Source organism: Jaculus jaculus, chromosome 12 (assembly GCF_020740685.1).
Source record: "Jaculus jaculus isolate mJacJac1 chromosome 12, mJacJac1.mat.Y.cur, whole genome shotgun sequence".
Classification (NCBI taxonomy): domain Eukaryota; kingdom Metazoa; phylum Chordata; class Mammalia; order Rodentia; family Dipodidae; genus Jaculus; species Jaculus jaculus.
Window position 1 is genome coordinate 82615618 of NC_059113.1, and position 13946 is coordinate 82629563.

Sequence of the window (13946 nt, forward strand, 5' to 3'; positions counted from 1 at the left end):
TACAAATATTTTGCAGTGCAAAGGACACTGTGAATAAAGCAAAGAGGCAACAGAATGGTAAAAAAATCTTTGCCAGCTATATGTCTGATAGAGGATTAATATCTAGGATATACAATGGACTAAAATAGTTATAATATGAAATCAATCAAGTCAATCAAAAAAATGGGCTATGGATCTAAATAGAGAGTTCTCAAAGGAAGAAATACAAATGGCATATACGCATCTAAAATAATGTTTGACATTACTAGTCATCAGGGAAATGCAGATTAAAACTACATTGAGATTCCATCTCACTCCTGTCAGGTTGTCTACCATCATGAAAACAAATGATCATAAATGTTGGTGGGGATGTGGAAAAAGTGGAACCCTTCTACACTGTTGGTGGGAATGCAATCTGGTCCAGACATTGTAGAAACCAGTGTGGAGGTTCCTGGACAGCCAAAGATTGATCTACCATATGACCCAGCTATAGCACTCCTAGGCATATATCCTAAGGACTCATCTCATTTCCTTAGAAGTACATGCTCTACTATGTTTATTGCTGCTCAATTTATAATAGCTGGGAAATGGAACCAGCCTAGATGTCCCTCAACTGATGAGTGGATAATAAAGTTGTGGCACTTTTATACAATGCAGCTCTACTCAATGATGAAAAAAAATGAAGTTATAAATTTTCAGAAAATGGATGGATCTGGAAAGGATTATACCCTGAGACTACATAGTCAGCCTGAGCTTTGAGCCAGGCAGAAGTTTAATCTTATAAGGAGGATCCTAAGAAAAACAAACTGTACCAATTGCATGTCCAAGAGAAGTAGATCAGGAACTATGGTTATTGTGTTCTTTCTTGTAATAAGCATTTTTAGCCAAATTGCTTAGGGAGGAGATTTCACCAAATGGTCTCTGTTCTCTCAAGGTTTTGTGAATCAAGGGAAGGTTTATTAATTAAGAGTAGCTTTTCAAGGCTGCAAGTCTCTGTGACTTCTTTATTGCCTGCTAGTTTTAGGGAGAGTTATTAACTCTTTAGTTCCCTCTAGTTTTCAGGGAAGTATGTTAAACCCTTCAGTCTTAACTCTAGAAGGATAAAAACATTGGGAAGAATTGTAGAGGTGTGGGGGATCTATGGGAGGACTGGTTAGGCTGGAAAGGGAAGCTGAGCGATGACACATCTCCAACTACTTTAAGCTAAAGTGGACAGTAGATCTGTTAAGATGTCCCCCACCACCCTGTGGAGTGTGGATGCTCAGGGGCTGATATTCAAAGGCCATGAAGCATTCAGTGTCTTATTGTAAAGTGAAGGCAACAATTCTATCTTAGTGGAATTCAGTGAGGCATCTATCTGAGTATGCAAGGACCAAAAGAGAGTGTGAACATTAACATAATCAGGGGAATAAAGTACATTTTAGAGACAGGATAGGTTTAATTTGAAAGGAGTAGAGCTGTATGATTTTCAAAGTTATAGTAGTAGATATCTTAGTTGGTCACAGAGAGATGTCAGGTTACATGTTGAGAAATATTATTATCTGTTAAAAAATACAGCCAAAAATATTATTGGCTCTGGACTGGTAACACGTACTTGTCCATAGTCATGGTTCATCTTTGAAGCCTTAGTCACACAGATGTGGCTTTTGGGAGTTTCAGCTTTTAATTTTCCATTTGCCAAACATCATTTTATAATTTGTGTACATAGTAGGCTATTATCCCACATTGATCATACAAGCAGGCAAGGAGGTAGCTCTTCAGGAGATTAATTGTTATCAGAGCTATTGGGAAAGAAACACCTAAGTCATGTCAAAACTATTAGCTATTATGATCAGTAGTTATCCATGTATGAGCTTTTTTGCATGTGATATGACATTTACAGGTGATATGAAGATCATTTTTAGGGCAGAAAAAATAATAATATAGGAAATAGGAATGAAGAAGGAATTGTTAACTTGGATAGAAAGTTAACAGGAATTTGTAAAAATATAAAATGTAAGGTTCAGGAGTTACCAAGGACCACGGAGACCACTCTGAGGCAAAGAAAGAAGTTTTTCTTCAGGGAAAAACACAAACCTGCCAGGGCTGACTCTCAAGAATAGAGCAAACAGTGTGGGTTTACAGACAGTGGGCTTTATAGGTTCGTCAGTTGGGGGAAAGTGATGAAGGGAAGGAATTTCTTTGTTGGGGCACCAAATCTCAGTTCTTTACCTTAGCCATAGGGTGAGACCAGAAGTGACAGAGTGAGAGATAAGGGGGCAGTAAGTCTAGACTTGGAGTCTTGTTAGGCAGGGGAGGGGTAATGGCTGGACAATTTCTTGAGGAATATGGATGATTTGCTTCACCCTCCTGCTGTAACTTCATTTTGTCCTGACCCAACATAAAGATTTGGTTTAGGTCAGGTGGGAAATATAAGAGTTTGATATTGAATCAATATTTGAAATATCTTAAATTATTTAACTTTTGAATATGATAGAGATTAAGAAGATAACCAATTCTGAAGTTTAGGTTTAAAGGGGTTTGTGTTTGTGTGTGTGTGTGTGTGTAAGTATGTCTTTAATATAGAAGGTTTATGGTTTTTACTTATTCGTTCCAAAGATCAAAAAGTCCTATCTTTAGGGGAACTAGTGAAAGTATGTTAGGCTGAAAGGCTAAAAGTTTGATTCATCTTGATAATTTGTTATTATCAGTTGTTTATTTTATAAATATAATGAAGTTATTTTTCATATAATTATGTTGGTTATATAATTCAATGAAATATAATTAGGCCCAGTTTCATTTATTAGAATAAGTTAACAGCAAATAAATAAAAGTTCTACCCAATAGGTGCCAGGTTCCCCCGGCAGGTAGTGCTGAGGAAGGACCAGGCCCACTGGTTCCTCCCAAGGGGTTGAGGAGGAGGGTGGGTGTCAATGGCCAGGAACAAACCACCAAACCGGGAGTCTTGTCCAAGCAGGAACTCACTTTATTGTAAGAGGTAGGTGCTTATATAGCTTTGAGAACGAGGGTGGGGATTTTAGGATGGGGTGAGATGTAAGGGCATACTGCGACTTTTGAGATGATTGGTTCTAAGCCCGTGCAAGAGAACTCCAAAGGAAGTAGCAATCCTGAGGCCATTATGCGTCCTGCTAAGTCATAGCTGGCCAGAAACAGGTTGCCAAACTTTAGCTAGGCTCAGGAAGTTCCACTAGGCCTCATGTCCGGGCCTCTCAAGGCCCAACAAATAGGGAACCATATAAGAGTAGAACACTTAATAAACCTATTGTTGAGCTGGAGAAATGGCTTAATGGTTAAGTGAATGTCTGTGAAGCCTAAGGACCCTGGTTCAAGGCTCAGTTCCCCAGGACAGATGTTAGCCAGATGCACAAGGCGGAGCATGCGTCTTGAGTTTGTTTGCAGTGGCTGGAGGCCCTGGCATGTCCATTCTGTCTCTACCTATCTGCCTCTTTCTCTCTTTGTCTGTCGCTCTCAAATAAATAAATAAAATTGTAAAAACAGAAACCTATTATTGTACACAGGTGTTCTATGCAACAAAATAAAGGCTTAGTTTTTACTTTTGTATCACATTTAGAGAGAATTAAGATAAATCAAAAACTGGTTAAAATATCTTGTTCTTGTTAACCTTGATCTTGATATAGGAAACTAAGTCTTACAGAACCAGCACCAGAAATGGAGTGGAGAATAGGTCTATTTTTACATCAGCATGCATCTAGGGAAAGCTCTTCCAAAGCCTGAAAAAATGGTTAATTAGTAGAGAGATTTTGTAACTGTGCTGTAGAGTTAAGAACACAAGATAACTTTAGTACTGACCAGAAGCTGTAATACATACTATGGCTTTGAAACAGTACAAAAACTACATTATCATTACAAAAGACTATGCAGTGTGGGACATAATTAGCATAAGAGTTTATTACAATACAAGACATAACTTTGAGCCAGAGGCCTCTAACTTTTCTTTAATTGTAATATGAGGCATGACATTATAAATAAAATTTTCACCTTATAGAGAATTGTTTGAACTATCTAAACAATTAAGTCAAGAGAAATATAGAGAAACAGCTTTTTAGAAGGTAGGCACATCTTATTCTTTAAATATGTAATAGTTATAAGTATAGGCAGAACATGTCAAGTAAGATAGCATAGAACTTTGGCATTTGTATTTGGTAACATCTTTGATTAGTTTAAATAACTGTAAGGGTACCAATTATACTACGAACTGGATGTAGAAGAGCAATATTTAAGATCATTTTTCTAGAGCAGGGAACATGTCTTAAATATCAATATATCTATAAACAATTAACGTAAGATACAAAAGATGAGACAATTACTTACGTACAACCTTGACTGAGACTGAGTTTACATAGCTTAAGAATAAAGCTAAACCCGGTAATTGTTGAGCTAAATTAGTCTGATTTTAACATACATTGGAGACATTATGATTGACATAAAGTCATTTCTTTATCATCTACCTTTAATCATTGAACATTTTTTTAACTTTAACATAAGGCAATATTTATGAATGCTACATAAACTATTTTAACTACATAACTATTTAGAATTGTTTGTATGTTGCATGCTTTCCTAGGACATTAGGAGTTTCCTCAGTTTCCCTAGGAACAAAGTTAGAATGGCTAAATCACCTTTTATAAACCTTAGACAATAATCTCAGTGATAACCACCTAGCAAAACACCGTGAACAAGACAGAAGCCATTTTAACATTAAAGTATTTTAAGATATAATAATTTATTAAATAGTAAAAGTTTGACAAATAGAGAAATATAGCAAACTTGGTTGAGAACTTTAAAGACAACCTTTTGTGATCATTATCATGACCAGATTAATACCAATGAGTTAAAGTTTTTAAGTTTACCACCTGAATACCATAATGTCCTGTTGCCAGCCAGGTCCATCCTTTGTTAGTTTGATATAAACCCTATGTTAATAGTCATCTTATATATCTCAAGGAGTCTGTAATCTGATCAAGTACTTTAATACTTAATCAAATATGTCTTAAACCTGTTTAAGCTTATTCATACCTTCATCTACATTATTTGCTCATACTTTCAGTTTACAATCTATATAACCACTCTGTAACAAGCTTCTTCATAAAATATTTACCAATATTTAAAGTTTCCTCTCCTGTTTATCTTCCTTACTCAGTTCATCTCATAACTACCAACAAGACCTTTCTTATGAAGACTTTTAAAATGACCACTTACTTCTTTTTTTTTTTAATTCTTTTTTTGTGCCCTATAGTTTTCATTGAAGGCTATTAATCCTTCAAATACTTATCTATGCATTGCAAAAAACTGAAGTGAAATGCAGAACTAATAATGAATATAGTTATATTATTAATATTAATCAGATGAGCTATTTACATAGACACAAGGCTGTATTTCAACTTTTTCAATATTATTTATGTTCAAAAGACCTATTCAGGAAAATGAAATATTGGAGAATAGAAACATATATCTTCTTTTGATATGTTTTCATAATTTATATTTCATTAATTAGATATCCAGAAAATATGTATGATTACGAATGATCCTTATTTTGTCTTGTTTTGTTCTGTTTTATTTTATTTTTGAGGTAGGGTCTTCTCTAGCCCAGGCTGGCCTGGAGTTCAGTCTGTAATCTTGGCGTTGCCTTGGTCTCATGATGATCTTCCTTCCTCCACCTCCCAAGTACTGACATTACAGACATGTGTCACCATGGTTGGCCGAATCATCCATATTTGAAGATATTACTTCTAGCAATCATTCAGTACATGCTTAAGAACTAGAAAAACACTGAAGCAAGACAAAGTAAAGAATTTTTTTTAAATACAAAAATTTAATTGTTTTGGATATAGCAGTGATGGCTAACAAGAAGTGCAATTGTCTTAGTATTAAAGTCATCAACAATATGCCCACTAGAATTTTTCTGGAAATTCATTGACTGTTATATATTAGTGCACTATGATTACATTGCAATTATTCTTCTCAGTCTAAATATACAAGTTATGAATATATTTTTGAGAAAATAAACCCTAGTTAGTATTTATTCTTTTTTAAAACTTACTGTATCATAGATTTTCTATATTCTTTCTCTCTGTGTGGTAAGTATCTGATAAATATGGACCATTTGTGGTGAATGGGAAGAAGGGCCAGTAAATCTATGAGGAATAGAAAGTCACAGAGCAGAGGAGCAAATATTAAGTCATGATCCGCCTAATCCTAAACCAACCTGCAAATTTCGGCCTCTTGTTATGTTCCAGGAAATAAAAAATCATTAACACATCCTGCACATATTGTTAACATCCTATACAATACTCTTTTAAAAATATTTTTTTTATTTTATTCTTTTAAATTAGTTTTGTACTCAGTGAATACATTCAAGTTTGTACCATTGTTAGCCTTCTCCATGTCCTCCCCCTCCCTGATCCCTCCTTTTTGAGGTATATGGGTAATGCATTGTGGGGTTTGCCCTCAGTTATGTGTAGGAGGAAATGTCTCTGTGTATCATGACCCAACATGTGGCTCTGACATTCTTTCTGCCCCTCTTCCACAAATTTCCCTGAGCCATGTTGGGTTCATTTTAGGTCTGCTTCAGTGATGAGGTCTTGGGAGCCTCTGTGTCTCTGGATAACTGATTTGGTAGGAGTTGATTGTTCTCTGTGTCGATCTCCTTCACCCTTGTGCTGGTACCAGGTTCACCAAGAAAAGAGCACCATTGCTTGTTTGGCCAATTATTCTTAATTTCAGCTGGGGCCCTTTTGAGGTATAATGGAGTGGTTTTGTTCAGGATCTGAGTCTATCTGAAAAAGAGAAGCAGATTCTCTGATGGAGAGTAAAGTTAGCACCAGATAAATGGGATAACCATTATTTTTTTAGAGAGAACTTAATAGGAGCAGGCCCTCTTGTAGCCCACAATTGGTGGCAGCTTGATAATGAAGAGCAGCTCGTGTTTGGATATGGTTCTCACCTGTTTCCCAGCTCCAGCTATCTACTCCTTTCCACTGAGCAGGTCAGTAAGCCAAATCAAGAGCAGTTGGTTTCCCACCATGGCTGTGCTATTACACTTGTGTGGGCATCACAACAGGTTATTTGCTGCTAAGTACATTAGACCATATGTTGCTTGGACAGGTCATTTTCTCCAGTCGCCCATGTAGCACCTTCTGGCACTAGATGTGTTGAATGTCTGGGGACTGACTCTTCCAGCTTCCACACACTTCATTTTACATGTCACTCTCTTTTATCAGTATTATGTTGAGGAACAGATGTTTTCCAATTGTCAGATTTTGAAATTATTAGATTTATTATGCTTTCATCCTACATTTGAAAGTAATCATCCATTTCTTTTTTTTTTTCCTGACCTGGAGATATAGCTCAGTCTCAGCACTTGTATGACATGTGTAAGGCCCCAGTCTCAATTCCCAGAAATATAAAAAAAAATGATAATTATAATTCTCATAAAACACAGAAGTATGAAATATTTTTTACAGGGGGGATGTTTTATAAAGTTAATAAATCTCTTATATATCATATCTGGACAAGCATTTTTATCAAAAGTACAATATAAAGCATATTAGGAAAGCTTTTAGAGGGCTCAAATTTGCTGTTTGTAAACACAATTTCCTAGTTCCCCCTACTTGGTATCACTCTAGCTCTGAAGACACATTGACATTTTAAAATATTTTTATTACGTTTATTTATTTGAGCAAGGGGAGCAGATAGAAAAAAAAAAAAAAAGGGTGTGTCAGGTACTCTAGCCCCTGCAAACAAACTGCAGATAGATGCATTTCATTATCCAAATTTGATGTGTGTAGCAATATTTTAAACTAAATTCATATGACAAAATGTCCTTTAAAGACAAAAAAAATTGCCTCAGCTGATTTTTATGTTGTCAGTATAGGTGCATATATTGGTACATCCTATTCATAATACTTTATCATTACCATAAATTTAAGGAGCTGAGCATTGTATTTAGGACTATGCACATGGTAGCCAAACCTTATGCTGTTTAGGTAGTTCTGCAGTTTCATTACTTTTTCTTTTAGAAATTAGTAATCCATCTGTTCATATCATGCACTTAATTATTGCTCACATGTTCTTGCTTCTTTGTGGCTCTATTTGCCACAAGCAGTGCATAAGGATCTCTTCTGCTGTGCATTCTGTCAGCATTTCTTGGGTTGTTTTCATGATTAGCTGTGGCAACATTGTGTCACAATGCAGATTTAATTTGCATTTTCCTAATGCCTAAGGATGTTAAGTCTTTTTCATACTTTTATTGGCTTTTTTAAAAATTTTGAGTTTAGAAACTGCATTTCATTAGACTACTTAGTCATTGAGTTCTTAGGTTATAGATATTTAAGTTGTTAGCTGTTGATGGTTTTGATACTTAAGTAGTTAGCTGCTTATATAGTCTTTATATCAATCACCTTTTCTTATATATAGCCAGCAAGTAGTTTCTCCCATATTCTGTAGGTGATCTTCACTGTATTATTTTTTCCTTATTAGGAAAGATTTACTTAATTTTATGGGGTCTCATATGTCAATACTTGGAACTATTTCCTGATGTCTATGCAAAAAAAAAAACAAAACAAAAAAAAAAAAAAAACAAAACTTGATTATGTCCATATCCTGGACTATTTTCCCTAAGCTTTCCTGTAACATTTTCAATTTTCAGACTTACATTAAACTATATGTTTCGATTACACTTGCCTTTTTTACTGGGTGTACAGAAAGGTATAGGAACATTTTTCTAAGTGAGGGTGTCCATTTTCTCCAGTATTATTTGTGGAAGAGGTCATCTTTTCTCTAATGCATTCTTTACCAAAAACGAGATGACTGGGGTGGAGTGTTCTTATCTGTAGACTACTCACTCTACCCCATTAATGCATGTGTTTTTATGCCAATTCCATGCTCTTTTCATTTGTTTGCTTTGAACTCAGTTACTTGGATACCTCCAGCATTATTCTTATTATTAATTTTTTTGTTCTATATAGATTTTGTTATCTGTGGTATTTTGTGCATATATATATATATATATATATATATATATATATATATATGTGTGTGTGTGTGTGTGTGTTTCAGGGTATTTTTCATATTTCTGTGAAGAATAGAATTTGGAATATTGATGTGGATTGTAATGAGTCTCTAGTAATTTCATGATATTGATTCTGGCAGTTGATGAGCATGAAGTCTTTCTATCTCCTAAGGTCTTTTGAATTTCCAACTTCAGTTTTAACTTTTTAAGGTTGTAAGTATATTTTAATTACTTTATTAGCTTTATTCCTTAATATTTTGTTTTAATTTGCCATTCCCTGATGATTAGGAGTGATGAAAATTTTCTTAAGTGTGTGTTTGCAAAAAAATTGTTTTTAAAAATTACTGTGAATCTTTATTTCTTTAACATATTTTAAACTCATATATAAGAAAACTACTAAGTTTTTATGTTTACTTTATATCTTACTTTGTTACGGAAAGTTTCATAAGTTCTAAGTGTTTTCCTTTGGTGTCATTAAAGTTCCTTGCTACCCAGCATCATATAATCTGCTAAAAGGAGTAATTTTACTCTTTCCTTTCCTATTTGCATCATCAATTAAAAAAAAAAAAAAAGGAAAAACTCACTGGGCGTGGTGGCACACACCTTTAATCCCAGCACTTGGGAGGCAGAGGTAGGAAGATTGCTATGAGTTTGAGGCCACCCTCAGCCTGGGCTAGAGTGAGACCCTACCTCGAAAAATTAAAAAAAAAAAAATAGGAGATACTTACTTGTTACTGGAAAGAAACACATGGAACTTGTAATGAATAATACAGTTTTAGGGTGATGAGATGAAAAAAACATTCTAAGCAAATAGAACTAGAAGGCAATAAGGTGAACTTATTCTGAACTTGACAAAATGTACTTGAAATTTATTTAGAGAAGATAAATAAGGTCACTTTATATTGATTAAATAATAATTGATAATTTTAAAAATAATTCTAAGCATATAACTACCAAATGCCAGCACACCTAAGTTCATAGAAGAAACACTACTGTATATGAATTCACAGATTGATTTCAGAGCACTGAGAGTAGGAGACATTAATACACCAATGTCAACAATCAACAAAGACAAATTACAGTGAAATGTAATGTGTGATAAAAGATACAGTTACCATACATCTATAGAATATTCCACCCAGTGAAAAATACTCAGAACTTAATATCATTTTAGACAAAAATAAACAATCCTATGTCAAAATCACACTAAGATAGAAATGTAAAAGATGAAATGAAGAATAAAAAAATGAAATATAAATAAAATATGATAAACATATATCCAACATTAAAGTAAATGAAGAATGACTCAAAAAGCATTTTCAATAAATCAGTAATAAGAGTTTTTGCTTTCTGTAATCTTACTTGGTATTGTCCTGGAAATATTAAAAAAATAAATGTGAAGAAAACAAGAAGCTATGTAATTCTTTGTCACAGATTATGAAGCTCCATAACTTCACATTAGTTGTATACAAATAATCAAATAATATTCTGTTTTCAAACTCAGAAAGTTAGATTATTTGGGGGCCCTGTAGTTACTTGGTTACTCTGAAATATACTCCAAATGTGTGATATCAAAAGAAACATAAAAATATGAATTATTTAATATTCTATGTATAGATGATATTTACAATAAAGTAAAATTAAAATGACTGTTACTGGATACCTAATCACTACCTTAATTTTTCATGATGTTCTTTCATATATATGTGAATAAAGTTTCCTTCATTTATTATTGTAATTACAATTATTTCTGGTGGGAAATTACTGAATAGAACCTGAATAAGGCCACATATCAAAATATAAAAATTGTTACAGATCATACAATATACATAAATATTTTATGTATTATAAATAAATGATAAATATTAAAAATAAAAATAAATATTTCAGTGAGAGATTTGAGTAAACATCTAGATTGCATAGAAATATGTGATATGTGGAATTACACATTGTAATCAATCAAGAATTTTCCCATTAGCAAAATTCCTACTTGTTTTGTTTATCTTAACATCATTTTTTGTATTGTGATTTAAAATTTTGTCTTCACTTATTTACTATGAATTGGTTCCAGAAACACAGACAGTCCAAATCTTTATATATAAGACCATAGAATTTGCATATAATCAATGAAAAACCTCAGACATAATTTAAATTGTCTATTGATAACTAATCAGAACTGATAAAATGCAAACAATATGCTTATGGTTGTTGTGCAGCATCAGTTAGGGAATAATGATTAGAGAAAAGAAATTCTGAATATGCTCAATACAGAATCAACCTGGTAGGATGAATGTATTTTATTATCTGCTATAAGCTGAATTCTCAGAAACACAACCCATCAATGGGGAGACTCAAATGTCCATGTATCACATGAATATGACTATTTCAATACAATCATTTAATAATCAGAGGTCACTGTCACACAGAGCATAGTCACAGTCATTGAAATCAACGCTTTTGTATTTTTTCTCACTTATTTCAATATCATTTTATGTTTCTTCATCTTTCTCAAAGGAAAATACAGTGCTAGATCATAAAATCCTTTGTGCTCAAATATTTAAATTAGCTGTTTTTCCTTTTCTTATAAAACTATGAAAATGTGTTGCTTTAAAATTTAGCCAAGCAGGCATTTTATTTTAGGAAGGAAATTATCTTTTTTTGTTTGTTTGTTTGTTTTTGTTTCAACTAGAAGAGACTCTAGTATGCAATTGGGTGTAATAAAATTTTGCTGATTCATATTTAGGATAGGAAAATAAGATAAAGTATCTGTTTTATTGATTCAAAGCAAAACTAAATCTGACTACTCCAGCATAATAAATTCTTATAAGCTAGAAAAAAAGCATCTTTATCGGGTGTTTTGTACCATTCAGTTAAATAATTAATGTAAAACAGATGGTAAAAATAGACTTTAGGTTCTATTGGATCAATAAATAAATTATTTCACATGAAAGCTGGTAAAAATCACTTGTTTGTCAAGACAAGATATGAGTTTTAGAAGAAAGGAACTTTCAATAACAGGACTATTTATACCCTCTATAGAGAAGATGCTCTCCAAAAACTTCTAAGTTAAATAAAAGAATATATATTTCCCATTTTGAACAATGCAGCAGTGAGTTGAGCACAGATGGGTACAGACTTCTAAGAGAGACTACAGAGAGGGCAGAGTCAACAGAAAGCAGCTACTCCACTTCCTAGCAATATTGGCAGATAATGAGAGCAATTATTTCATGAATGGGGCATCCCCATGGAAACTGGCTGCTTTTCTTTATTTGCTTATTGATACCTTCTTTACCTAGTCATCAATAAAAGTGGATTTCAAAAACAGTAAAATAAATGATGACTCCACAAAGATATACACCTAAAAAGTTAAGGAAAACAACTACAACTTATTTTACCTGCATGCTTCTTTTTCCTTGTTCTTTGGCTGCTTGTGGCTTATAGTCTTAACTTTTTTTTTTTTTTTTGAGGTAGGGTCATAGTGTAGTCTAGGCTGACCTGGGATTCATACATAGTCTCAGGCTCAGGCTGGACTTGAACTCACAGTGATTCTTTTGCATCTGCTTCCCTAGTGCTGAGATTAAAGACGTGCACCACCACTCCTGGCTCTTTGAACTTTTTATTTTTATTTGGTGCTGCGTGTTGAACTGAGGGCCTTGCCCTTTCTAGGCAAGCTCTTTATGATTTAGCCAAATCTGTGACCTTTATCCTTTGTCATTTAGTTAGATGTTTTTTCAGAATATACACTGTATATGCATTTTTATTGTTTGTAGATATTTTTATGTTTATTTCAGACAAGTTGATTACATTCCCAGCTACACTTGAATCCTCAGTCCTCCTGTCTTAGTCTTCCAAGTGCTGAGATTATAGATGGGTAGCACCAGGCGAACTTTTAAATTTTATTTAAAAAATAAACTTTATTTTATTACAGATCTATGTTTTTAAATATTCTTAGATTTGACAAATTAGGTTAACTAAGTAGTGGAAAGGAAACTAAATGGGGAAAAAGAGAATCTGAAGAAATATACATTGATACTTTTATCTTGTAGAGAGTATGAAGTTTATGAAGAGAAAAAGGACAGCTTTAGTGATTGCAAGAAAATGCACTCAGATACTTTGCTATCAGGATGCAAAAGCTTTCAGAGACAAGAGTTATGCCTATTATAAGCAATCCATTTTTCTTTGCTTTAAAAATGTTTTATTTTTATTTATTTATTTGAGAGAGAGAGAGAGGCAGATAGAGAATGGTTGTGCCAGGGCCTCCAGCCTCTGCAAATGAACTGGACAAATAAGCTACCTTATGCATCTGGCTCACATGGATCCTGAGGAAACGAACCTAGGTCCTTTGGCTTTGCAGGCAGGCACCTTAACTGCTAAGCCATCTCTCCAGCCTGTGCTTTGCATGTACTTGGCCAATTTAATAAAATCGCTTGAGTTTGTTGGGTTTGTGTTCTGCAGTCTTCACGAGCCTTCATGCAGCCCTTTAGCAACCTTTGCATGAGTACTCTCTGGTGTTATGAGAACAACAGCAAGTGTCAGGTGATTTTCTCGTAATGTTAGTAATAATACTCTGTAATTGTGAGAAAGCAGTTTGAATAATGGCAGAATCATTGAATCTAATGGCTTCTCTCTATGTCCTTTTAGTAAAGTTAAATATAATACCAACATTGTATATTTATTGATTTCAACCATAAATGCAAAAACAAATACTTCTGTATCAACAATCACCTATATAATTAATAGAAAGTTTTCACTAAGGCTTATTATATTCAACTGTCAACAATGCCCAGTGCAATATATATATATATATATATATTGAGTTAAGTATATCATAAAGTTGGAATATAAAAGAAGAGATATGTGTGGGTTTGTGGAAGGTAAATTTATACCAATATTTGGTACTTTCTTTGTTCTTTTAAATTGCATGTGATCATGTGAT